General features: G+C 39.9%; 1 pseudogene; it reads left to right on the plus strand.

Annotated features, from left to right (window-relative positions):
* The first annotated feature begins 4,244 nt into the window (after nt 1–4,244).
* LOC131707003 (zinc finger protein 271-like) lies at nt 4,245–25,741 on the plus strand (annotated as a pseudogene).
* Nucleotides 25,742–26,637: the final 896 nt, after the last annotated feature.

Genomic DNA, 26,637 nt, shown 5'->3' on the forward strand with positions numbered 1-26,637 from the left:
GTAACTCGACAGCACACTTAAGCTGACCCTTCTTTCCTTTGCTGTCTTCCACAGTGAAATCCCTCTGGTCACGGCACATTCTTCTGGGGTTCTTGTGTGGAGGAATTATTGTACATTTCGCCACAATTCTGTTTTAAATCTTCCATATCTTAATTGTAATATATCTTTAAATCCCGCTAACAAGCCTCCATCCTGATTGTAATCTCGTTTTAAATCTCGCAAGCGGAGTCTCCAATAGAAATGTAGGAATGTGCTGTCATTCAGTAGTTGGGGCTGGTTTAAAGTATTGAGAACGAATCAATGATAGATACGAGTCAGGAAGGAGGGACGTTGCCCAGCAGCACTGGGAAATGTATTTATTATTATTTTTGTAGTAGGTTTTATTTTCTAATGGTTAAAGGGTAAAGTCAACGTGAATTGATCAACCATTTCCACAGTTTTTCCGGTGTTTTCCGTGTTTATTGGCTAGCCACCGATTTCATTTTTTTTTTTTCGGGTGTGTTTTATCGGGTTTTATCTATTAAAACCGAAAATCACATTCCGATAATTACACTAAATCGTACATTTATAAAAATGTATTTTATACCCTCAGCTCTGCCATAAAAAACACGTAATTAACCAGATCACATGAAAAGAAATTGCTTGATTATGATATTTATCTTTTTGTTCAACAAGGATGTTTTAGTATTTTGGATAAAAAATATCTTAAAACAACCAATCAGCAAGGAGTAATTTTGTCCTCGGACATTAAATTTACATTTGTTTACAAAACCTGATGTGTGATACAATGCTGCAGGAACTTTCTCAAGCTCTGAATATTTTTTAAAGATTTACACAAACATTGCCAACATATTTGAGGCCTAATTCCTTTTTTGAGGTGCAGGCACCCCAGCACGCAAGCCCCTGCAGGACCAACAGCACCAATTAGGCTTCAAATCGACAAAACTCCTTCATCGTGCCAAGAATGGAAAGAAAACCAGGGTTTAGAAACAACCGCAACGATAAACAAACAAAAAAAGAAACAACATTCATTTATTACATTCTGGAATGAAAATGATATTCAGACTTTGTTTAATAAAGTTTTTTTTCCCCTTTCTGCCTGTTCTCTCTGTCTCTCTCCATTGTTTTCAAATGTACAATCATCTGGGGGAATAAAAACGCTCTTCCCATGGGCTGACACCTCAGTGGCCAATGACAAAGCATTACATCACAGCCAGCCAATGAAATTCAACATTACATTTAGGTTGCTTTTTCAGAGCAGCCAGCGAATCAAATAGCACTAATTTGCTTTCAGTTCAGGCTTCCACTTTGCAGTCATCCACATGTCTTTTATTCGCTCAAAATAAACAGGTGCTGTTATTAACTTCTTATTAAATTATGTACACAGAAAACAAGCTGTAAAAGTATGTGTGGCAGTGAAGCGTTTTGTTAATAATCAGAGGTTTGCTAGTTATATTCCTGGATATTAATAGTGAAGACATTTTATAATAATAATAATAATAATAATAATAATAATAATAATAATAATCTTTATTTTATAAAGCTCCTAGATGCACGCATCTCAAAGCGTAGAAACACAGAAACCACAGAGAAGCATCTATCCATGCAGCATATTAAGAGTATACATAATATAACAAGAAATTACACAAATGAAAACCCAAACCATGATCAAAATGTCTGAACGTACCCATCATTCCCCGGGGTGCATGACGGCTCTCTGCGGCTCTGAGTGGAGGAGGCTGAAGTAGAGATATTGCAGAGTGATTGTAAATAGTGAATAGACTGTCAGTTACCTGAATAGGTTTTTCCTGGTATCTGCTGTAATATTGTGAGCTGTGTGTGTGTGTGTGTCGGGTTTACAGTCTACTTCAATTATATTCATCTGTTTTTTTTTCGTTCATGTTTCCAAAGTGCAAAACAAAAACTACAACTGCAAAAGAGAAAAGGGAACCGATTATCAAGTGTAATAAAACTCTAAGATGTTATTTTTGTAATGATTTATCAATGGAAATTACAGAGGCATTGATACAGTACTGTATGTATTACAAGCGTTAAATAAAAAAAAAGCATTCTTGTTGTGTTAGTTTTGAACAGTGTGGTTATGTACATGTTCACATGTTCAAAAACGATTATAGATATATGCTAGTTGAAAGAAAAAAGTACACCACCACAGAAAGCCAATTCTTACATTCGTGCATAACATGATCATTCATATAAAGTAATCTCCCATAGTTTGTTCTATCAGTGCAGTGTAATACCACATTATATTTTAATGGTAAGGTTGTGGAAAGCAGATCACTCTCTCTCTCTCTCTCTCTCTGATCACAATGTTAAAAATGCCTGCACGCTTTTCCACGCGTGTGACGACACATTCATGTGACAGACATGGACCAATCAAAACGCGAGACTGTTGTGCGGTTCCATCCCAGAGAGCGGGTGCGCGTCATCATCCGGGAACTCCGAGCTGCTGACGCTTCAAACAGAGCGCGGCGTTTCTCAAACAGCGCGAGATAAACACCGAGCCGTGAGGAGGCGGGTTAATTATTATCATTATTATTATTTGTGTGTTTAGTTAAACGATATTACATACCCGTTTGTAAGGCGTGGACGAGACTAAAAGGTAAGTTACAGTATTATTCATTTTAATTGAAGGTTATTTGTTTGTGACGCTTTGTTTGTTAAATGAACAGGCGTGACGTCATCAACAACACCGAGTCCATTTAAAATATAACAATTTAATCAATAAAAAATAAGGTACCGACGTTTTTATGTTTAATATTAATGACAACGTGTTTGAGTCTTAGTGTGTTAGCTGGGTATTTACATTGAGGGGCAGGCGAACTACCGCTATACCATAGTGTGTGTGCGCAACACTGATCAACGAGGGGCGCGAAAACTGACTCATATATATATATATATATATAGAGTTTAGCAGACACCTTTATCCAAGACAACTTACAGAGACTATAGGGTGTGTGTGAACTATGCATAAACAGCGTCTCACCCGAAACACGGAGCACAAGGAGGTTAATAATAGGGTCCGAGTTATTTTCACATGTTTTTTACTGTTAGATTTGTGGCTATAACTCTTTAACTATAAAGGATACAGGTATATGTCATACATGAAATGAATGCGAACACACACTAGACTTCCATATAATATAAATTAAATAGCCTGAGACGCACCCAGTTCAATACAGATAACAAAAACCACAGAAAAAGGAGAGGTGATTTTTAGAAAAACGCATTTATTGTTTGTAAAAAATCCATTCTTTTCTAGTTATTATTTTTTAACTTATGCAAATATTTTATAAATAAAAATTTGCAAAATATGCAAATATTTTGCAAATATCCAGTATGAGAGAAGAACCCAGTACAACTGCACAATAGTTTTGTTACTTTGCACACACTTGTACAGAGATACCGCATCTTTTTGGATATTTTTTTTTTCTGTGCATAATTCCCTGGGGTGTAAGAGATTCGAAAGACTTTAAGAGAAGATTCAGGCAGTTGCGAGCATGAGAGTGCATTGTCAGATTGTGTGTGCTTTTCTTTATTTAAAAGTGGTTTCTGTGAAGTGGTATGGTTTATATATTGCTTATGCTGCTTTAGTATTGACTTCAATATAATGCATACTGTATGTTTTCTAGGTTTGAAAGTGCTGTTGAAAAAGTTACTGAAGTTTATTGTAGTTTAATTAGAATAAAAAAACATTTAATCAGGAACCTTTTTGTGACTTTCTGCCCTAGAAGGGTGTTATTAGAATAATCGTAACTGATAATCGATAATCAAATTGACTTGTAAAAGTGATAATGTCTCATCACTAATCCATGCCTCCGATATGATACGCTAGTCATTCACAATACAGATGCAGCTTCAAATAGCAGAGTGAAAAAATAAAAATGAATCTCTGTCAACTTTCCCCTGTGTAGTCAGTCTATATCAAAAAGTGTTCTCTTAGGAGGTATTCCTATATGCAGAGACTACTGGGTATGTTCCAAATCTGAAACAAATGTTAGAACATGTTGCTCGAAAGAAATCTGCAATAAATAATATATGGAATGGATACATTATGTAAACATTTCAACAGATAAAATCCTCTGGTATTATGAAATTATTACAAGAAATTGTATGTCCCTTCATTAACAAAGCCACCCCTGCTATTAAGGACAGATGTTGTCGGCCCCTTGAATGGCCTTCATAATCCTGTATTTAAATAAATACATGCATTTGTTTTTCAGCTATTAAACAGAATCCCGTCTGCTGCCATGGACAGTGTGGAGATGGAATCTGTCCAGATTAAAGAGGAGTTCCCTGAACTTGAACTTGTCCCCATTAGAGTGGAGTTCTCTGGGCTGGTTACCCTCCCCATTAAACAGGAGCTCTGTGAGATGCAATGTGACAGCAGCCAGCCAGAGGTCTCTGAGGTTAAAGCTGAGCACAATAAATGGGAGATCCCCCAGACAGAAGAACCCCTTCCTGTTAAACAAGAAGAGGTGCTGGAAACTGTCCGTATTAAACAGGAGCCCCCTGAAGTAGAGTTTGACCACATGGAACCAGTGAAGGAAGAATCAGAGGACTTCAAACCAAACATCTCTGAGCTGGAGCCTGTACGCCTGCGGGAGTGTAGCGTGGTGCTGGAGAGAATCTGCGTGAGAGAGCAAGGCGCTGGAGAGGAAGGCTCTCCCAACAGCACGCAAGGAGGTGGAAAGGAAGACGGGCGCTCCCATTCAGAATGCAGTCTAGCAGGTGAGTGACTCCCAGTAGCTGTGACATTGTCATTCTCGATTGCGTGATATCCACAGTGTGGTTGAGAGGGAGGGAGCATGTAGATTACATTACTAGCTATTTGTTTTTCCTGTACCACTCCAATCAGTTCAAGATAAGACTCAATACTGGTGAACTTCAGATACAGATATAATGTTGCCATTGCTCTGGGAGGGGGAGGGGATTATACCAAGGGGGAGAAACTCTAAAGTACTGTATAGATCATTATAAATGTAAAGGCTTTAAGTTTATTTGCTTTTTTAAGCTGTTGTAATGTATTGCAAGCCCCCACAGCTGAAATTCACATGCTTTAATCCACTCCACCACCTGCTGTAAGCCAGGGATGGAAATAAGACTCCCATTGCATAGCAGATTCACCTGTTCCAGGTTTTAAAATGAGCCTGATTAGCCCCAATGTATAGGTAACAAGCACAGGTGTGTCTTATTAAACTGCTAGTAAAACTAGGAAGGGATCAAACTGCTATGCAAAGGGGGGCTTATTTCAATCCCTACCTAAGCCTACAAGCAGTCCCTCTTATTTTCTTTCCTGTTCATATTTTCCAGGTTCCAGTCCAGCAGCTAAAGTGAGGGCGGGAGCTGGAGAATATCCTGATTGTGGGAAAGGTTTCACCCAGTTTGGGCATTTTAAAACACACCAGCGAACTGACGCAGAAAAGAAACCGTATCGTTGCTCTGACTGTGGAAAGAGTTTCAGTCAGTCAGGTACCCTGAAAACACACCAGCGAATTCACACAGGAGAGAAACCGTATTCCTGCACTCACTGTGGGAAGAGTTTCAGTCAGTCAAACAACCTTGTATCACACCAGCGAATTCACACAGGAGAGAAACCGTATCGCTGCTCTGACTGTGGAAAGAGTTTCAGTCAGTCAAACAACCTTGTTTCACACCAGCAAATTCACAGAGGAGAGAAACTGTATTGCTGCTCTGATTGTGGGAAGAGTTTCAGTTACTCAGGAACCCTGAAAGCACACCAGCAAATTCACACAGGAGGGAAAACATATTGTTGCTCTGACTGTGGGAAGAGTTTCAGTCATTCAAACAGCCTTCTTTTCCACCAGCGAATTCACACGGGAGAGAAACCGTATCGCTGCTCTGACTGCGGGAAGAGTTTCAGTTACTCAGGAGACATGAAAGCACACCAGCGAATTCACACAGGAGAAAAACCGTATTGCTGCTCTGACTGTGGGAAGAGTTTCAGTCGGTCAAACAGCCTTGTTTCACACCAGCGAATTCACACAGGAGAGAAACCATATCGCTGCTCCGACTGTGGGAAGAGTTTCAGTTATTCAGGAAACCTGAAAACACACCAGCGCATTCACACAGGAGAGAAACCGTATTACTGCTCTGACTGTGGGAAGAGTTTCAGTCAGTCAGCCAGCCTTAAAACACACCAGCGAATCCACATAAGAGAGAAACCTTAAAGACTATGTTAATTGGGACTGTTTTATCATGAAGAAAAAAATGTTAACCTTGCATTATGAATTTGAAACAAAAACACTTTGGAAATGTGAAAAAACGCCAAGTTCTCAAAAGTGCCCAGCCATTTAACGTAGAGATATCAAAAACACAAGACAAGCTTCAAGAAACAAGTGGGGCAACCTTGCTCAGCACCAAGCAAATGGGCACAACTGTAAAACCGATGAGGGCCAAGGTTGCCCCAATTTCACAACTAACACATTTCTCAGTTTTAATTCAGAAATCAATTGTTTCTACTAACTTGGCTTGTGTTTTTCATGCATTTGATCCGCTTTTACTGTGTCTGAAAAACACAAGCCAAGTTAGTAGAAACAATTGATTTCTGAATTAAAACTGAGAAATGTGTTAATTGTGAAATTAATTGATTAATTATTTAACAATAGTAAGCAACACTAAAACAACACCTATGTCTAGCTTGTATTTAAATTAGGAAAATGTACTTTTTAAAGGTTGTTGTATCAAATTGAGTTCTATCGCTCTGCCTCTCTGAGTCGTTGTCAGTGCTGGAGCCTTCATCATGTGACGCAGCACCCAGGCAGACTCTGCATTCAGAGGATATAGAGGACTGCTGGGAAAGAGCCTTTTAGGTAGTGAAAAAAACATGAAAATAAAAAGTCACAACTAATCATGCATTTTTTAAAATGATCCAATGTGCAATAAATTATATTTTTTAGATGTGTTTATTATTTTTATTTGTCATGATTTGTGTGTTTTAATGCTGCACAGAATTCCTGTTGTTGAGCAAGATACTGGTTAATCTTCCCCTCTAGTTCCAGCTAGCACACAGCTCCTGGGTATTGCAACACTTCAGCATGTTTAGAGCTCGAATGCAGTACAGGGAGCTCCTCTTTAACTCTCTGAGTCCCCAGCCACAACAACCACATGCAGAGCGCAGGCTGTTCTTAATATAAGCTTATCCTCACCGCTCATTGGTTGGGTTAGAGTAGGTGATTTGCATAATTTTCCACCACTCGCACAGCAGAGCGAGCCCGCAGGGGGCTGTGCACACACACACACACACACACACACACAGACACACACACACACACACACACACACACACAGGAAAACAACAGGCAGCAGCTCATACACAGAAGTTAGATGTAATTTTTTGTTCGTTTGAACCTTTTTTAATTTTAGCAATAAAAAGTGAGCTGAGGAAACAGTGTGAAACCAGCAAGTTATTTTATTAGCTGCAAGTGCAGCATTTCTGCTTCTGTGCTTCTGGAAGCATTTACAAGTGCTGGAACCAGGCAAGCGCAGAGATGCAGACAGAGGGAGAAGGGAGTGACGTCACATCCGCAGACTGACCGCCGAACGGGGCTGGCCACAAACAACACAAGGAGAACACGTACAAGGGAGGCAGCCGGGGACACAAGAGACAAGCAAACACAACACACGTGTGCAACCGCACACACACACAAAACAACAACACAATAAACAACAAACAATTCAAAAAATAAATTGTACAAGTCCTGCAAGGGCTGATGGGAATCCAGTCCCCTGGTTCTACTTCAACTAATTACGTTTGAACAACTAAAGTCAATTTGAATGTTCAATTAAATTAAAATGGAGGAAAGTAATTTGAGTTTTTTAAGTGAATGTAAATTGATTTCATTTATTTAGAATGACTTTGGGGGTCACAGTACATTGATATATATATATATATATATATATATATATATATATATATATATATATATATATATATATATATATATACAGTGGTTAATTTATGCCAGGGCTGGCTGGGACTCAGCCCGGCACCTCTGGTCTTGACGAGGCAAAGCGCCGGCACGTCTTCAGCTATGAGATTTAAAAATGTCATAAAATGTTTTGCTCTCAAATGCGTTGTCTTCCAATTCTCAACAGAGTTCCATCCATTCTGCACGTTCTTGCGTGCGCTAAACAGAGACAGCGCCGTCACGTTACCATTTCAGCTGCGTGCTATAAACATGACACTGGCTGTGATAGAAGGACTGCCACGCTCGTGTGTCGTTTGTTAAACACAAAGAAGCTTACTTGAGTTGAAAAACGTCTTGAACGATTAAAGCAAATTCCACACTACTGGGTTTGATTGAATGAGTCGCCCACAACAAGCTTCAATATGAAAGCTGAACATTAATTTCAATAAACACGTTTTTAATGAAAAACAAATTGTAGCCTACTTCACTATAGTAAAAACTGGCTTCTGTTATTTTCAATTTACCACTGCATCCCATTATACCACTGCTTAATAACAGGAAGAACATTTTATTAAGGGTTAGTGTTGAACTTAAACGCGTTGGTGCTGCCTGTCTCCCTATCCCCACGCAGGAACATTACCCTGCTGACCTCCCCTATTCAGCCATCAGCGGAGATGATTCAACCACGAACAGCGACAAAAGTGCAAAACATAAACTTCAACTGCAAAAGAGAAAAGGGAACCGATTATCAAGTGTAATAAAACTCTAAGATGTTATTTTGTAATGATTTATCAATGGAAATTACAGAGGCATTGATACAGTACTGTATGTATTACAAGCGTTAAATAAAAAAAAAAGCATTCTTGTTGTGTTAGTTTTGAACAGTGTGGTTATGTACATGTTCACATGTTCAAAAACGATTATAGATATATGCTACTTGAAAGAAAAAAGTACACCACCACAGAAAGCCAATTCTTACATTCGTGCATAACATGATCATTCATATAAAGTAGTCACCCATAGTTTGTTGTATCAGTGCAGTGTAATACCACATTATATTTTAATGGTAAGGTTGTGGAAAGCAGATCACTCTCTCTCTCTCTCTGATCACAATGTTAAAAATGCCTGCACGCTTTTCCACGCGTGTGACGACACATTCATGTGACAGACATGGACCAATCAAAACGCGAGACTGTTGTGCGGTTCCATCCCAGAGAGCGGGTGCGCGTCATCATCCGGGAACTCCGAGCTGCTGACGCTTCAAACAGAGCGCGGCGTTTCTCAAACAGCGCGAGATAAACACCGAGCCGTGAGGAGGCGGGTTAATTATTATCATTATTATTATTTGTGTGTTTAGTTAAACGATATTACATACCCGTTTGTAAGGCGTGGACGAGACTAAAAGGTAAGTTACAGTATTATTCATTTTAATTGAAGGTTATTTGTTTGTGACGCTTTGTTTGTTAAATGAACAGGCGTGACGTCATCAACAACACCGAGTCCATTTAAAATATAACAATTTAATCAATAAAAAATAAGGTACCGACGTTTTTATGTTTAATATTAATGAGAACGTGTTTGAGTCTTAGTGTGTTAGCTGGGTATTTACATTGAGGGGCAGGCGAACTACCGCTATACCATAGTGTGTGTACAACACTGATCAACGAGGGGCGCGAAAACTGACTCATATATATATATATATATATAGAGTTTAGCAGACACCTTTATCCAAGACAACTTACAGAGACTATAGGGTGTGTGTGAACTATGCATAAACAGCGTCTCACCCGAAACACGGAGCACAAGGAGGTTAATAATAGGGTCCGAGTTATTTTCGCATGTTTTCTTACTGTTGTTAGATTTGTGGATAACTCTATAAAGGTTAGAGGTACATCATGTCATATACGTGAAAATCAGGGACATGAAATGAATGCGCACACACTAGGGTTCCATTAAAAAAAAAACCACTAAGTACCCTGAGACTCACCCTGTTCAATTCAGATTCACAAAAAACACAGAAAAAGGAGAGGTGATTTTTAGGAATAACAAAACAACAAAAAAAAACATTTATTCTTTTTGAAAAAAATGTTTTAGCATGGCCAGCTCAAATCTAGCATGGATACATTTTTTTTTTTTTTTTTTTTTTTTAAATTGGACACAAAATAAAGTAATTATGTCCATATATACAAAACGGACAGAAAAGCAACCAAAAAAAAAGATTAATTGAAAATGTGCAAAAGAAAAAAAAAAAAACATTCAAATGGTTTGTCCGAGGCACCCTGATTATGTGGCACACGATGGGGCTGCTCACTGTGGCTTGAATAGCCAGCAAGGTGGCAACCAGGACAACATAACCCTAAACAGCTCCCGGCATCTGAGCCACAAACATAGGAAGTTACAAAAATAGGTCCTCGTGTCTTTGATGTTGCCATTCATCTTATTGTGTAAAGATTGTGTGTGGAAATGTTTGTTTACAGCACTGAGGCAGGTCTGTCTTCAGCAGCAACATTCCACAACACTCCCATTCAAGAGACTCCTAATATGAGCATCTACCAGAAACACACAAGCAGGGCTGGCTCTCATAGTGCCTGAGTAAAAGAGTTAAAAGGCCGGGTGGGATATTGAACATCAGACAGACCCTGAAAGGATTTCAGTGACTTGCTGAGAGCCACACAGCGAGTCGGTGAGGGAGCCTGGATTCGAACCAGGGACCTCCTGGTTACAAGTCCTTTCCTTTAACCAGCAGACCACACAGCCCCCTAGAGAAACAGTGTGAGTAGAAGGAGGGGGGTTGACATCTTCTATGCATATAAACAAGCAATTGTGCTACAGTTGTACATCAGCGAAAAAAACAAAGACCACAACAATCACAGAGCAAAAAGTGAAACTAAACTCATCACAGCCGTCAGCAGTCAGCAGTCCAAAACAAGGGCAACGAAACGCTAATATATAGTCTAGAGAAGTGCGTGGTTTTGTTTTTTGTATAGTGTGAACATGTCAATTATAGTTATCAAATGTAGTTTGAAGACGCCGGCTGTCAAATTTGTATACCGATCACAGTAATGTTACGAAGAAACGGCAAACGGATGGACAGAATTTAATTAATTAAAAAATGTAAATCTAGGTTAATGTATCCAGTGCACTATTTTATGTCAACAAGAATACTTTAAATGTTTGAACTGGCACGGTAGCACGGTGTTATTTACTAATGTCATGACCAAGTATAATTAACGTTGGGCACACAGTGTCAGTCTTATTAAATCCACGATTTTTTTTTTTGGACCATCAATGACAGGCTATATCAAAACAAAATTTTTCGCGATTGTGTAACTTAAAAACTATCGCGCGGATTTTCACGAATAGTAAATGATCAGCCAGATGCTGCAAATGCGTAATTGTTTGTGAGCAATTTATTTTGTGATTTTTGTGTTAGGAAACAAACCCTCAAACATTTGGTAATATTAATTATCATGCACATTATGTTATCGTACATATTAGTATTACACTTGCATGCTTATGTTTTAAAGTGTATATAAACTAAATTCAGTAGATGCTGAGTAATATCTTGGCTGTAAATGTTTAAAAGAGGTACACTTTCATTCGTTGCTACATCAAGTCCTGAAAATAATGAAATGGATAGTGTCAGGATCCACAAGACATAAGTGACCTGAGCAATTCAGATTAACTGACCCACAGAGATTGATTAAAGTGACGAATCCCCACTGACTTACTCTTGGTGGTGGAGCCTGACTGCTCAGGCGTAACATTTGAGTTAGCGGAAATTTAAATAACTTGCGAAATATTCAATTTTTTCGGTTCCAAAAAGGGCACTCCTAGTCAATGAGTACTATCTGCCTGTCGGATGTGGTGTTTAAATACGCAGCCGTTTTTGAGTGCAAAAAAACTGACTAATTTGTCCAAACTAAAAGTACCGCACAGATTTTCATGAAACTTGGACAAAAAAGAATCTCCATCACACGGACTCCACTACTCCGCTCGCTCCACTGGCTCCCGATCACCGCTCGCATCCAGTTCAAGACTCTTGTACTCGCCTACAGATGCCTTGACCAGTCTGCACCCAGCTACCTCCAGACCCTCATCTCTCCCTACACCCCCACTCGACCTCTCCGCTCCGCCTGCACTAGAAGACTAGCTCTACCACCGCTACGCTCCCCTGCCTCCAGAGCCCGCTCCTTCTCCACCCTCGCTCCGCAGTGGTGGAATGACCTTCCTACAGATGTCAGGACTGCCCAGTCCCTGACCACATTCCGGCGCCTCCTTAAGACTCACCTCTTCAGACAGTACCTGTAGAACTCCTCTGTTTGTATCCTGGGACACTATCACCCTTCATGTAAATGTGCTTTATTTTGCTCTTATCAGCCCCTATTTTACTGCATTTAATCCTGTACTTCAGAATACTGTAATCTGCCAAGTTTTTAACCTGTAGTACTTTGTATTTAATCACATCCTGATGTAACTATCACTATTACCTGCTGTATTATTGAATTGTGGTTTGTCAAACTTGTACTTTACTTGAGCAAAAGTTATTGTATTTCTTGCTCTTATTGTATTACTTGTATTGTAACACTTGAAATGTATTTGCTTACGATTGTAAGTCGCCCTGGATAAGGGCGTCTGCTAAGAAATAAATAATAATAATAATAATAATATGAAATGCCGTCCCAATCAGTTTTGAAAACATACCCAGCCATTCTTCCCCTCGCTAAGAGAACACCACTCGGGAAGCAAGCAAAGTGTTCTTATAGCGGAAGTGTTCTCTAAGACGGAGTCAGCCACCAGACAATAGGAATCAATCAGTAAATAAGTACATATGTATTACTTGTTATAAAGCACGTGCATCAACTTATGAAGTTAACTGAATAAATAAAAGAAAAGCAATTAATAAACTATAATAATAAAGTAACAGACAAACTAACGTTACTGAACTGTCAAACTAAATAAACCCAGCACCCTACCACACACACGTTACAAAATACAGCAGCAACATACAAGACATGCACATTATTTAACAGAATGGTGAAGCAACTCACCAGAACGGGAAACACCAGATTGCTCTGCGACTTGTGTCTGATTTCAGGTTTTTTTCAAGAGCTCGAACAGTTTCCAACTTTTTATAGCAAGAAAAACTGAGGCGCATTTCGCCATTTGATCACATGGTATTTTGTAGCGATGAGCTACACTGATAGGACGGTGGTTCTGTACAGATTGAATAAATCAGTCAGTGTGCCTCAAGACACACTCGCGATGGCAAATCATATTTTAAAAGATTGAATTGACCATTTTAATTTAAGTTTGATGACGATGAGTTATCGGGTTACACAGTAAAAATTGTTATCGGTGCCAAATGTAAACATTTCAACATATAAAATCCTCTGGTATTATGAACTTATCAGAAATTCTGTATTTCTTCAATAGTAAAGCCACCCCTGCTATTAAGGTCAGATTTTGTCGGCCCCTTGAATGGCCTTCATAACCCTGTATTTAAATAAATACATGCATTTGTTTTTCAGCTACTAAACAGAATCCTGTGTGCTGCCATGGACAGTGTGAAGATGGAATCTGTCCAGATTAAAGAGGAGTTCCTTGAACTTGTCCCCATTAGAGTGGAGTTCTCTGGGCTGGCTTCCCTCCCCATTAAACAGGAGCTCTGTGAGATGAAATGTGACAGCAGTCAGCCAGAGGACTCTGAGGTTAAAGCTGAGCACAATGAATTGGAGATCCCTCAGACAGAAGAACCCATTCCTGTTAAACAAGAAGAGGTGCTGGAAACTGTCCGTATTAAACGGGAGCCCCCTGAAGTAGAGTTTGAGCACATGGAACCAGGGAAGGAAGAATCCGAGGACTTCAAACCAAACATCCCTGAGCTGGAGCCTGTACGCCTGCGGGAGTGTAGCGTGGTGCTGGAGAGAATCTGCGTGAGAGAGCAAGGCGCTGGAGAGGAAGGCTCTCCCAACAGCATGCAAGGAGGTGGAAAGGAAGACGGGCGCTCCCATTCAGAATGCAGTCTAGCAGGTGAGTGACTCCCAGTAGCTGTGACATTGTCATTCTAGATTGCGTGATATCCACAGTGTGGTTGAGAGGGAGGGAGTGAGCATGTAGGTTACATTACTAGCTATGTGTTTTTCCTGTACCACTCCAGCCAGTTCAAGATAGGACTCACTAATGGTGAACTTCAGATACAGATAGAATGTAGTCATTGCTCTAGGAGTTGGGGGAATTATACCAAGGATTAGAAACACTAAAGTACTGTTTATATCATTATAAATGTTCAGTGTAACAGTATATGGATCTTTTTGTAAATGCGTAAAGTAATGCTATTTAAAGATATAACTGTAGCATGTGTTAGAGGAAATAGACCTGAAACATTACAGGAGGTCTTTGCATATTAATATAATATTAATATAAATAGCAGATTCACCTATTCCAGGTTTTAAAATGAGCCTGATTAGCCCCAATGTAGAAGGTAACAAGCACAGGTGTGTCTTATTAAACTGCTAGTAAAACCAGGAAGGGATCAAAGTGCTATGCAAATGGGGGCTTATTTCCATCCCTACCTAAGCCTACATGCAGTCCCTCTTACTTTCTTTCCTGTTCATATTTTCCAGGTTCCAGTCCAGCAGCTAAAGCGAGGGCGGGCGGTGGAGAATCTTCTGACTGTGGGAAAGGTTTCACCCAGTTAGAGCATTTTAAAAACACACCAGCGAATTCACACAGGAGAGAAACTGTACCACTGCTCTGACTGTGGGAAGAGTTTCAGTAGGTCAGGAGACATGAAAGCACACCAGCGAATTCACACAGGAGAGAAACCGTATTCCTGCACTCGCTGTGGGAAGAGTTTCAGTCAGTCATACCACCTTGTTTCACACCAGCGAATTCACACAGGAGAGAAACCGTATCGCTGCTCTGACTGTGGGAAGAGTTTCAGTCATTCAAACAACCTTGTTTCACACCAGCGAATTCACACAGGAGAGAAACCGTGTCGCTGCTCTGACTGTGGGAAGAGTTTCCGTCTTAAACAAGGCCTTCAAAATCACCAGAGAATTCACAGAAGAGAGAAACCTTAAAGACTATGTTAATTGGGACTGTTCCATCATGAAGTAAAAAATGTTAACCTTGCATCATGAATTTGAAACAAAAACACTTTGGAAATGTGAAAAAACGCCAAGTTCTCAAAAGTGCCCAGCCATTTAAAGTAGAGATATCAAAAACACAAGCCAAGTTTCATGAAACCTTTGGGGCAACCTTGCTCAGCAGAAAGCAAACAGGCACAACTGTAAAACCGATGAGGTCCAAGGTTGCCCCAGTTGTTTCTTCTAACTTGTATTAAAAACACAAGTTAACTTGGAAGAAACAATTGGGGCAACCTTGGCCAGCACCAAGCAAACAGGCACAACTATCAAAGAGGTGGGGGCCAAGGTTGCCCCAATTTCACAATTAACACATTTCTCAGTTTTAATTCAGAAACCAATTGTTTCTACTAACTGGGCTTGTGTTTTTCATGCATTTGATCTGCTTTTACTGTGTCTGAAAAACACAAGCCAAGTTAGTAGAAACAGTTGGTTTCTGAATTAAAACTGAGAAATGTGTTAATTGTGAAATTAATTGATTAATTATACAACACAATAGTAAGCAACGCTAAAACAACACCTATGTCTAGCTTGTATTTAAATTAGCAAAATGTACTTTTTAAAGGTTGTTGTATCAAATGGAGTTCTATCGCTCTGCCTCTCTGAGTCGTTGTCAGTGCTGGAGCCTTCATCATGTTGAGACGCAGCACCCAGGCATACTCTGCATTCAGAGGATATAGAGGACTGCTGGGAAAGAGCCTTTTAGGTAGTGAAAAAAACATGAAAATAAAAAGTCACAACTAATCATGCATTTTTTAAAATGATCTAATGTGCAATAAATTTTATTTTTTAGATGTGTTTATTATTTTTATTTGTCATGATTTGTGTGTTTTAATGCTGTACAGAATTCCTGTTGATTTTTAAGATACTGGTTAATCTGCCCCTCTAGTTCCAGCTAGCACAGCTCTCCTGGGTATTGCAACACTTCAGCATGTTTAGAGCTCGAATGCAGTACAGGGAGCTCCTCTTTAACTCTCTGAGTCCCCAGCCACAACAACCACATGCAGAGTGCAGGCTTCTCTTAATATAAGCTTATCCTCACCGCTCATTGGTCGGGCTTGAGTAGGTGATTTGCATAAATTTCCACCACTCGCACAGCAGAGCGAGCCCGCAGGGGGCGGTGCACACACACACACACACACACACACACACACACACACACACACACACACACACAGGAAAACAACAGGCAGCAGCTCATACACAGACGTTAGATGTAAATTTTGTTTGAAAATGTTTAATTTTAACAATAAAAAGTGAGCTGAGGAAACCAGCAAGTTTTTTTATTAGCTGCAGCATTTCTGCTTCTGTGCATTTACAGCATTTACAAGTGCTGGAACCAGGCAGGAGCAGAGAAGGAGAAGGGAGTGACGTCACATCCGCAGACTGAAGTCAGAACGGGGCTAAAACAAACAACACAAGGAGAACACGTGTAAGAAAGCATCCGGGGACACAAGAGACAAGCAAACACAACACACGTGTGCAACCGCACACACACGCAAAACAACAACACAATAAACAACAAACAATTCAAAAAATAAATTGTACAAGTCCCGCAAGGGCTGATGGGAATCCAGTCCCCTGGTTCTACTTCAACTATTTACGTTTGAACAAATAAAGTCAATTTGAATGTTCAACTAACTTAAAATGGACGAGTGTTATAAATACAATTTGAATTAGTAAGTGAATGCAACTTGATTAAATTTATTTAGAATGACTTTGGGGGTTACACACATATACACACACACACAGTGGTTAATTTGTGCCAGGGCTGGCTGGGGCTCAGCCCGGCACCTCTGGGCTTGACGAGGCATAGCGCTGGCACCTCTTCAGCTATGAGATTTAAAAATGTCATAACATGTTTTGCTTTCAAATGCGTTGTCTTCCAATTCTCAACAGAGTTCCATCCATTCTGCACGTTCTTGCGTGCGCTAAACAGAGACAGCGCTGTCACGTTACCATTTCAGCTGCGTGCTATAAACATGACACTGGCTGCGATAGAAGGACTGCCACGCTCGTGTGTCGTTTGTTAAACACAAAGAAGCTTACTTGAGTTGAAAAACGTCTTGAACGATTAAAGCAAATTCCACACTACTGGGTTTGATTGAATGAGTCGCCCACAACAAGCTTCAATATGAAAGCTGAACATTAATTTCAATAAACACGTTTTTAATGAAAAACAAATTGTAGCCTACTTCACTAAAGTAAAAACTGGCTTCTGTTATTTTCAATTTACCACTGTTTCCCATTATACCACTGCTTAATAACAGGAAGAACATTTTATTAAGGGTTAGTGTTGAAGTTAAACGCGTTGGTGCTGCCTGTCTCCCTATCCCCACGCAGGAACATTACCCTGCTAACCTCCCCTATTCAGCCATCAGCGGAGATGATTCAACCACGAACAGCGACATGGATGAGAATAGGAAAGTGGAGGAGGCTGACGTAGAGGATGAAGACATGGATATTGCAGAGTGATTGTAAATAATGAATAGACTGTCAGTTACCTGAATAGGTTTTTCCTGGTATCTGCTGTAATATTGTGAGCTGTGTGTGTGTGTGCCGGGTTTACAGTCTACTTCAATTATATTCATCTGTGTTTTACTTTCATGTTTCCAAAGTGCAAAACAAAAACTACAACTGCAAAAGAGAAAAGGGAACCGATTATCAAGTGTAATAAAACTCTAAGATGTTATTTTTGTAATGATTTATCAATGGAAATTACAGAGGCATCGATACAGTACTGTATGTATTACAGCCGTTAAATATAAAAAGGATGTGAACTCTTTCTTGTGTTAGTTTTGAATGGACGCTGTGCCTCTATGGAGCTTGATGGAGCAGCTGAGACTCAGCTTAAAAGCATAAAAGGAAGGTTTTATCATAATATCCAGAAAGAGGTGAATAAAGAGTTGTGAAGGAAAGAGGAAAGAGCGTTGGATAGGTTAAGGATTGGGCAGAGTTCATTAAATAAACATCTTTTAAGACTGGAGAAACATGAAGATGGAAAGTGTGAAAAATGTAAAGTAGCTGAAACAGTAGAACATTATTTATTAAAGTGTGAGAAATATGAGGAGCAGAGAAGGAATGTGGAGAGGAGGCTGAGAGAAATGGAGGTATAGGAAGTCAATATAAAGAACTTGCTAGGGAAAGAGGAAAGGATACTGACGAAATATATAAAGGAAACAGGAAAAGAAGGGAAGTTATAATAAATGAAGATGACAGAAAAATAAAGTAAAACAAAGACACACAAAGGAGTACAGATGGAGGGCGCTCATCATCTAATATAATAGATGGGATGCGTCCTATAGATTAACCAGAAGAAGAGCCTCCGCCTCGGAGCATGCGCACAAACTGCATCCGGGAACGCGGCGCTGCTGGCGTTTCAAACACACAGCAGGAGGTAAACACGGAGCCCTGCGGAGGATTTTATATTTGTGTGTTTAGTTAAACGATATTACATACCCGTTTGTAAGGCGTGGACGAGACTAAAAGGTAAGTTACAGTATTATTCATTTTAATTGAAGGTTATTTGTTTGTGACGCTTTGTTTGTTAAATGAACAGGCGTGACGTCATCAACAACACCGAGTCCATTTAAAATATAACAATTTAATCAATAAAAAATAAGGTACCGACGTTTTTATGTTTAATATTAATGACAACGTGTTTGAGGCTTAGTGTGTTAGCTGGGTATTTACATTGAGGGGCAGGCGAACTACCGCTATACCATAGTGTGTGTACAACACTGATCAACGAGGGGCGCGAAAACTGACTCATATATATATATATATATATATATAGAGTTTAGCAGACACCTTTATCCAAGACAACTTACAGAGACTATAGGGTGTGTGTGAACTATGCATAAACAGCGTCTCACCCGAAACACGGAGCACAAGGAGGTTAATAATAGGGTCCGAGTTATTTTCGCATGTTTTCTTACTGTTGTTAGATTTGTGGGTATAACTCTATAAAGGTTAGAGGTACATCATGTCATATACGTGAAAATCAGGAACATGAAATGAATGCGCACACACTAGGGTTCCATTAAAAAAAAAACACTAAGTACCCTGAGACTCGCCCTGTTCAATTCAGATTCACAAAAAACACAGAAAAAGGAGAGGTGATTTTTAGAAAAAACAAAACAACAAAAAAAACATTTATTCTTTTTGAAAAAAATGTTTTAGCATGACCAGCTCAAATCTAGCATGGATACATTTTTTTTTTTTTTTTTTTTTTTTTAAATTGGACACAAAATAAAGTAATTATGGCCATATATACAAAACGGACAGAAAAGCAACCAAAAAAAAAGATTAATTGAAAATGTGCAAAAGAAAAAAAAAAAACAACATTCAAATGTTTTGTCCGAGGCACCCTGATTATGTGGCACACGATGGGGCTGCTCACTGTGGCTTGAATAGCCAGCAAAGTGGTAACCAGGGCAACATAACCCTAAACAGCTCCCGGCATCTGAGCCACAAACATGGGAGATTATATATATGTGTGTATGTGTATATATATATATATACAGTGCCTTGCAAAAGTATTCAGACCCCTGACCAATTCTCTCATATTACTGAATTACAAATGGTACATTGACATTTCGTTCTGTTTGATATTTTATTTTAACACTGAAACTCAAAATCAATTATTGTAAGGTGACATTGGGAAATATTTTTAAGAAAAATAAAACAAACTGAAATATCTTGCTTGCATAAGTATTCAACCCCCACACATTAATATTTGGTAGAGCCACCTTTTGCTGCAATAACAGCTTTAAGTCTTTTGGGGCAAGTATGTACCAGCTTTGCACACAGTGTCGGAGTGATTTTAGCCCATTCTTCTTGGCAGATTTGCTCCAGGTTGTTCAGGTTGGTTGGACGACGCTTGTGGACCGCAATTTTCAAATAGTGCCACAGATTCTCAATGGGATTGAGATCAGGACCTTGACTGGGCCACTGTAGGACATTCACCTTTTTGTTCTTGAGCCACTCCAATGTTGCTTTGGCCTTGTGCTTGAGATCATTGTCCTGCTGAAAGGTGAATTTCCTCCCAAGCTTCAGTTTTTTAGCGTACTGGAGCAGGTTCTCTTGCAGTATTTCCCTGTATTTTGCTCCATCCATTCATCCTTCAGTTTTAACAAGATGCCCAGTCCCTGCTGATGAGAAGCATCCCCACAGCATGATGCTGCCACCACCATACTTCACTGTAGGGATGGTGTGTCTTGAGGCATGGGCAGTGTTAGGTTTGCGCCACACATAGTGCTTTGAGATTTGGCCAAAAAGCTCTATCTTGGTCTCATCTGACCACAAAACCTTTTCCCACATCGCAGCTGGGTCACTCTCATGCTTTCTGGCAAACTCCAGACGTGCTTTCAGATGGTACTTTTTGAGTAACGGCTTCTTTCTTGCCACCTTCTCATACAGGCCAGTGTTATGCAGAGCTCTTGATATGGTTCACTGGTGCACCATTACTCCACTCCCAGCCACTGAACTCTGTAGCTCCTTCATAGTGATTGTTGGCCTCTCTCTGGCTTCTCTCACAAGTCTCCTTCTTGTTTGAGCGCTGAGTTTTGAGGGACGGCCTTTTCTTGGCAGTGCCTGGGTGGTGTGATGCAGCTTCCACTTCCTGATTATTGATCCAACTGTGCTCACTGGGATATCCAAACACTTGGATATTATTTTGTACCCTTTCCCTGATCTATGCATTTGTATTACTTTATCTCTAACTTCTGTAGAATGCTCTTTGGTCTTCATTTTCCTTCAGATTCACAGCCTGACCAATGATCCTTCAACAGTGGGGTTGTTATCCAGAAAATGTGACAGCAACTTTAATGGTTCACAGGTGGAGGCCAATGGTAAGGTAATTGTGTCCTCGTTAGGGCAATTTCTTTCATCGGTGTAAACTGGGAGCTTCCACAGCACAAGGGTTGAATACTTATGCAAGCAAGATATTTCAGTTTATTTCTTAAAAATATTTTCCAACATAAAACCAATGACATCCTTACAATAATTGATTTTGAGTTTCAGTGTTTTAAAATAAAATATCAAACAGAACGAAATGTCAATGTACCATTTGTAATTCAGTAATATGAGAGAATTGGTCAGGGGTCTGAATACTTTTGCAAGGCACTGTATATGTGTGTATATTATATGCACACATTATTATTTCAGCAAAAATAAACTGCCAGTACATTCTGGGACTTTCACATGTCTTCCACTATTCCACTTAGTACGATACTAAAATTCTTAGTCCATGGCAAGAGTTAAACTAAGTTAGTCCCATACTTGGTATCCTCTAGAGGGCAGCAGCAGTTATTTTTGGCTTCGGTGCAATTGATACCTTTTTTAGTACGCAGCTGGGGACTAACTTCAGCCTCCAAGTTCGTTGCAATTGGTATCTAACTTGCGCACTAGTTTAGTACGGAGCTGCGTACTAACCATGGGATCATCCCCAGTTAGTACGCTGCTTTCAGTTCAGTGCAGTTGACCCACTGAGGATAAAGGGAACATTGACTGATTCTGCCAGAAAATGCCACGACAAAGATCCCACGTTGCAAATATATCAGCAAACGAGAGACTAAAAGATTTTCATTGCTTTGCTTTGAACACTGTGAAGGTGACGGCCGATGCGATCCACAGGGGAAATTCAACATTGACTTGTTTTGGTCATCGACAGCTGACCGTCTTCTTCATGTGAAAACATTAGCTTTCAGATACATCGATGCAGTAAATACAGCCGATGCCGAGCGCAGCACCTCGCTGTGGAATCTTGTCCTGTCCGATCGGAGGCGTTCTCTTTCGGAAGACAAACTGAAGGAGCTGGTGTTCCTTTATATCAATCATGGAATTTAGAAAAAAATCCATTGTTTTCTAGTTATTATTTTTCAACTTATGCTAGTATTTTCATATTCAGTATGAGAGAAGGACCCAATACAACTGCACAATAGTTTTGTTACTTTGCACACACTTGTACAGAGATACCGCATCATTTTGGATATTTTTTTTTTCTGTGCATAATTCCCTGGGGTGTAAGAGATTTGAAAGACTAAGAGAAGATTCAGGCAGTTGAGAGCATGAGAGTGCATTGTCAGATTGTGTGTGTGCTTTTCTTCTTTATTTAAAAGTGGTTTCTGTGAAGTGGTATGGTTTATATATTGTTTATGCTGCTTTAGTATTGACTTCAATATAAAACATACTGTATGTTTTCTAAGTTTGAAAGTGCTGTTGGAAAAGTTACTGAAGTTTATTGTAGTTTAATTAGAATAAAAAAACATTTAATCAGGAACCTTTTTGTGACTTTTTGCCCCTAGAAGGATGTTATTAGAATAATCGTAACTGATACTCGATAATCAAATTGACTTGTAAAAGTGATAATGTCTCATCACTAATCCATGCCTCCGATATGATACGCTAGTCATTCACAATACAGATGCAGCTTCAAATAGCAGAGTGAAAAAATAAAAATGAATCTCTGTCAACTTTCCCCTGTGTAGTCAGTCTATATCAAAAAGTGTTCTCTTAGGAGGTATTCCTATATGCAGAGACTACTGGGTATGTTCCAAATCTGAAACAAATGTTAGAACATGTTGCTCGAAAGAAATCTGCAATAAATAATATATGGAATGGATACATTATGTAAACATTTCAACAGATAAAATCCTCTGGTATTATGAAGTTATTACAAGAAATTGTATGTCCCTTCATTAGCAAAGCCACCCCTGCTATTACGGACAGATGTTGTCGGCCCCTTGAATGGCCATCTGTGACAGGATTGACCGAGGTTTGAGACGCAGAGACAGTATAAAGTTCAAAAATAAAGTTTTTAATAAACAAGAATACAAAATAAACCAGCACGAGGGCCAAACAAAAAGGTTTCAAACACAAAATACAAACACAAAACAAAAACTTACAAAATAAAGTTTTCAGGCTGGGCGTTGCCTTCACTGGAACAGAAAAACACAGCACAAACAAAACACTCCTTCTCCTTCCAGAACTCTCTCTACAACTCTCTCTCTAGCTAGGGCCTCCACCCTGGCTTTTATCCCCTGTGGCTGGAGCCCAATTATTCAATAATTGCTGATTAGTCAATTAGGGCTCCAGCCACATTCTCACATGTTTTCCTGGCAGGGAGGAATTTTACCCCCCTCCCTGCCAGTCCCAACCATGATCATAAAGACGGGGCAGTCCCCCGTTACACCATCATAACCCTGTATTTAAATAAATACATGCATTTGTTTTTCAGCAGCTACTAAACAGAATCCCGTGTGCTGCCATGGACAGTGTGAAGATGGAATCTGTCCAGATTAAAGAGGAGTTCCCTGAACTTGAACTGGTCCCCATTAGAGTGGAGTTCTCTGGGCTGGCTTCCCTCCCCATTAAACAGGAGCTCTGTGAGATGCAATGTGACAGCAGTCAGCCAGAGGTCTCTGAGATTAAAGATGAGAACAATGAATTGGAGATCCCCCAGACAGAAGAACCCCTTCCTGTTAAACAAGAAGAGGTTCTGGAAACTGTCCGTATTAAACAGGAGCCCCCTGAAGTAGAGTTTGAGCACATGGAACCAGGGAAGGAAGAATCCGAGGACTTCAAACCAAACATCCCTGAGCTGGAGCCTGTATGCTTGCGGGAGTGTAGCGTGGTGCTGGAGAGAATCTGCGTGAGAGAGGAAGGCGCTGGAGAGGAAGGCTCTCCCAACAGCATGCAAGGAGGTGGAAAGGAAGACGGGCGCTCCCATTCAGAATGCAGTCTAGCAGGTGAGTGACTCCCAGTAGCTGTGACATTGTCATTCTAGATTGCGTGATATCCACAGTGTGGTTGAGAGGGAGGGAGGGAGCATGTAGGTTACATTACTAGCTGTTTGTTTTTCCTGTACCACCAACCAGTTCAAGATAGGACTCACTACTGGTGAACTTCAGATACAGATATAATGTAGTCATTGCTCTGGGAGTGGGGGGAATTATACCAAGGATTAGAAACACTAAAGTACTGTATATATCATTATAAATGTTCAGTGTAACAGTATATGGATATTTTTGTAAATGCGTAAAGTAATGCTATTTAAAGATATAATTGTAGTGTGTGTTAGAGGAAATAGACCTGAAACAATACAGGAGGTCTTTGAAGGCAGATTTTGATCCCAGGGCTCGGTTCCACCAGCATCAGTCTTTACTGACGACTTTTACACATAAAGTAAAGGCTTTGTTTATTTGTTTTTTTGTTGTAACCTATTGCAAGCCCCCACAGCTGAAATTCACATGTTTTAATACACTCCACCATGTGCCCTAAGCCAGGGATGGAAAGAAGACTCCTGTTGCATAGCAGATTCACCTGTTCCAGGTTTTAAAATGAGCCTGATTAGCCCCAATGTATAGGTAACAAGCACAGGTGTGTCTTGTTAAACTGCTAGTAAAACCAGGAAGGGATCAAACTGCTATGCAAAGGGAGGCTTATTTACATTCTTAACTAAGCCTACAGGCAGTCCCTCTTACTTTCTTTCCTGTTCATATTTTCCAGGTTCCAGTCCAGTAGCTAAAGTGAGGGCGGGCGCTGGAGAATATCCTGACTGTGGAAAAGGTTTCACCCAGTTAGACCATTTTAAAACACACCAGCGAACTCACACAGGAGAGAAACCGTATCCCTGCTCTGACTGTGGTAAGAGTTTTAGTCAGTCAAGAGACCTGAAAACACACCAGCGAATTCACACAGGAGAGAAACCATATCTCTGCTCTGACTGTGGAAAGAGTTTCAGTCAGTTAGGCAACCTTGTTTCACACCAGCTAATTCACACAGGAGAGAAACCGTATTGCTGCTCTGACTGTGGGAAGAGTTTCAGTCAGTCAAACAGGCTTGTTTCACACCAGAGAATTCACACAGGAGAGAAACCGTATTCCTGCTCTGACTGTGGGAAGAGTTTCAGTCGGTCAGACAAGCTTGTTTCACACCAGAGAATTCACACAGGAGAGAAACCATATCACTGCTCTGACTGTGGGAAGAGTTTCTCTAGGTCAGCAGACATGAAAGCACACCAGGTAATTCACACAGGAAAGAAACCATATTGCTGCTCTGACTGTGGGAAGAGTTTCAGCAGGTCAGCAGACATGAATGCACACCAGCGAATTCACACAGGAGAAAAACCATATTCCTGCTCCGACTGTGGGAAGAGTTTCAGTCAGTCAAACAGGCTTGTTTCACACCAGCGAATTCACACAGGAGAGAAACCGTATTGCTGCTCTGACTGTGGGAAGAGTTTCCGTTTTAAACAAGGCCTTAAAACACACCAGCGAATCCACATAAGAGAGAAACCTTAAAGACTATGTTAATATGGACTGTTCTATCATGAAGAAAAAAATGTTAACCTTGCATTATGAATTTGAAATTAAAACACTTTGGAAATGTGAAAAATCACCAAGTTCTCAAAAGTACCCAGCCATTTAAAGTAGAGATATCAAAAACACAAGACAAGCTTCAAGAAACCATTGTGGCAACCTTGCCCAGCACCAAGCAACTGGGCACAACTGTAAAACCGATGAGGTCCAAGGTTGCCCCAATTTCACAACTAACACATTTCTCAGTTTTAATTCAGAAATCAATTGTTTTTTCTAACTTGGCTTGTGTTTTTCATGCATTTGATCGGCTTTTACTGTCTGAAAAACACAAGTCCCGTTAGTAGAAACAATTGCTTTCTGAATTAAAAATCAGAAATGTGTTAATTGTGAAATTAATTGATTAATTATACAACACAATAGTAAGCAACACTAAAACAACACCTATGTCTAACTTGTATTTAAATTAGCAAAATGTACTTTTTAAAGGTTGTTGTATCAAATTGAGTTCTATCGCTCTGCTTCTCTGAGTCGTTGTCAGTGCTGGAGCCTTCATCATGTGACGCAGCACCCAGGCAGACTCTGCATTCAGAGGATATAGAGGACTGCTGGGAAAGAGCCTTTTAGGTAGTGAAAAAAAACATGAAAATAAAAAGTCACAACTAATCATGCATTTTTTTTAAATGATCCAATGTGCAATACATTTTATTTTTTAGATGTGTTTATTATTTTTATTTGTCATGATTTGTGTGTTTTAATGCTGCACAGAATTCCTGTTTAGCAAGATACTGGTTAATCTTCCCCTCTAGTTCCAGCTAGCACACAGCTCTCCTGGGTATTGCAACACTTCAGCATGTTTAGAGCTCGGATGCAGTACAGGGAGCTCCTCTTTAACTCTCTGAGTCCCCAGCCAAAACAACCACATGCAGAGCGCAGGCTGTTCTTAATATAAGCTTATCCTCACCGTTCATTGGTCGGGCTTGAGTAGGTGATTTGCATAACTTTCCACCACTCGCACAGCACAGCGAGCCCGCAGGGGGCGGTGCACACACACACACACACACACACACACAGAGGAAAACAACAGGCAGCAGCTCATACACAGACGTTAGATGTAATTTTTAATTAGTTTAAAAATGTTTAATTAATTTTTAGCAATAAAAAGTGAGCTGAGGAAACAGTGTGAAACCAGCAAGTTATTTTATTAGCTGCAAGTGCAGC

The sequence above is a fragment of the Acipenser ruthenus genome, chromosome 38 (assembly GCF_902713425.1).
Source record: "Acipenser ruthenus chromosome 38, fAciRut3.2 maternal haplotype, whole genome shotgun sequence".
NCBI lineage: Eukaryota > Metazoa > Chordata > Actinopteri > Acipenseriformes > Acipenseridae > Acipenser > Acipenser ruthenus.